This window comes from Eublepharis macularius, chromosome 9, assembly GCF_028583425.1.
Source record: "Eublepharis macularius isolate TG4126 chromosome 9, MPM_Emac_v1.0, whole genome shotgun sequence".
Taxonomy (NCBI): Eukaryota; Metazoa; Chordata; class Lepidosauria; order Squamata; family Eublepharidae; genus Eublepharis; species Eublepharis macularius.
This window is the reverse complement of record NC_072798.1, coordinates 76,194,254-76,196,753: the sequence shown is the minus strand read 5'-3', so window position 1 is coordinate 76,196,753 and position 2,500 is coordinate 76,194,254. Positions and strand designations below refer to the sequence as shown.

The 2,500-nt window shown below is 34.4% G+C and overlaps 1 protein-coding gene across 1 annotated transcript in view; it reads right to left on the bottom strand.

The window, feature by feature from the left end:
- FOXP2 (forkhead box P2) overlaps nt 1-2,500 on the bottom strand; it is a 316,762-nt gene that overhangs the window by 313,552 nt on the left and 710 nt on the right. The window lies entirely within an intron of this gene.

Here is a 2,500-nt window from a genome sequence, read left to right as displayed (position 1 = left end):
AAATATGATGTGAAGGTATTTACATACTGCTTCTTAACTATAATTTTAATAGATCAGAAAATAGATTTAACAGATTAGAAAACTTAAAGCATGATTTTTTGCTGTCTATCTGGTTACAGCAATACAAAATTAAAAGAAGCAGACAACATCCAACCTGGCAGGATTTATTCAAATATTCCAGATTTTGAGCATGTGGCATCACTTTTACTATATGTATAGCCTGACAAATATCTACACGGGAATCAAAAGTTGCTTATACTCTAGTCATACATCTTTAGACCTGTCTTGATGCCCTGTGACTATACCCAACCCATTTATCACATGTATATATCGCAATATGTTATAGAATACTGTCAATGTCTCGTCTCGATACACTGTTGAGAAATAACTGCCAAATTTAAGTCAAACTTTCCAGACATATACAAGTACAAATATCTAAATTTTAAAAAGAACAGTAACATTTTAAAAACACATGATACCTTCCAGAAGACTGATTAGTTTGATCATTTATCCAATTATTGAACCTACTAAATGACTGTTCCTACTTCATGAAGCATTTCAGTGTCATTTTAGTACTATCAATCTGCAAACTACTGTTACATTAAACTGTATCAAAGTCTTAGCATCACCACCAGCAAAAGTCTTCCAGTACAATCCTAAACAGAGTTATACCTTTCTAAGCCCATTCAAGTCAGAGGGCTTAGAACAATGTTAATCTGTTTGGGAATGCACTGCTAATTCAGGAGAAAAATGGTATTTAAAAGAGTAGCAGTTTGCCCATTCTATCTAGTCGCCTATTCTGCCTGCACAAGACACTGAGCAACAGTGAAATACATAACAGTGAAGTCTCACAGTAAACTTTAACAACAACAACAACAGAGTTAGAATCATATATAACACAACACACACACACATATTTCTTGTATGCTTGGACGTTGTATCCTGGACTAATTTTTCTTCCAATATTGGACAATATTTCAAGGGCACCAATGAAATTGCTCATGTTACTCTTCAATTCACATTTTAGAGAGCACAGTTCATAGAAAGTGTAAGTTGTAGATGCGCACGCGCACACACACAACCTAAAGAATATACACTCAATGTTCACTAGTGCTTTATATTCCACATCAACATATTCTGGAGGACAATTTATATTTCAGATTCAGGCTGTATTTAAAGCCTGTGGTACAGATACCTACCATAAAACGCCTCATGAGTCCCATTAAGTGGACGTAGGGCTTTGCCTTGCATGCTTCCATATCTAAAATCTAATCACAATTTTGAAGCAAAAAATTGTCAACCTTAAGCCTGTCCCCTCAGAACCTGCCTAATATTCGTGCTCAACTGGATATTTTCATTTCCAATTGTTATTCTCTGAGGTCTTTGCAAATGCTACCTACTGGAAGCTATGACTATATGGACAAATTGGCTAGACTATCTAAGGCTGCTGCTTTGAGAAATGAGTAGGTAACATATTATTCTGCTGTGTAGTGCCGAGGTTATATCTTTTTAACTTATTAAAATGGGCACATTATGCAAGTAGGTAAGGGTTTTAAATGGTACCATAACAATGAAGGTATGATGAAATATACTTTTAAAGTCTATAATGACAATATTAAGAATTATATATATATATTTTAAGACCACAAAGAACTCTCAAAATGCTTCTTAAGTATTTTTCGTACAGCTGTATAATACAGAGAGCTGCTGGCATGTGAAACTGTACAGAAACAAAACTCTTAAATGGCTTTTCAGGTTTCAAAGCGAAACTATTTTACTTTCCCATATACTAGTTATTATTACAATAAATAGTAATAATATCAGTAATAATATCTGCTAGTTAATATTAGTACTAAAAGCTAGTATTAAAACAAGACAAACTACCACCATACTCATTTGTGAGTAATAGAGGCCCATACTGGAATGATGTAGCAACAACTGTATAAATATTTTTTTTTTATAAATCTTGATTTTAATATATTTACTTCAGCAAGACTTGCTTTTCTTCTGTGATCAAATCCAGAAGATGGTTGTATTAAGATACCTGATTATGAATTAAGGATGCAGTTCTGTGCCTTAGCAAGTGACAGCAATAGGTCTCACAAGCACCTCAGCAATCCAGACAAGACACTCAGCACCTCACAGAATTTGGTTCCATACATAATTTGAGGGAAAGTTGGCCTAATTTACAATGCCATTAAAGAGGACTGGGCGGGTGGGGGTTGAAAGCAGTATGAAAACCTATCCAGTCCCTATAGAAATGACATTTCTAAGAACAATTCAGTATCATTAATACACACACACACGCATGTGTGTGCACACATATAGATTTAAACATTTAGTGTAATAATATTAACTATAAAGGCCATCTCTTAGGTAACACTCCATAGAACCAGATGATAAAAAAGTATTTTGTTTAAAAGTAGCAAGGGGAATTGGCAGATTCCCCCCGCCCCATCCTCATAGGAATATATATGGACAAATTTTCATTTGTGTGAAC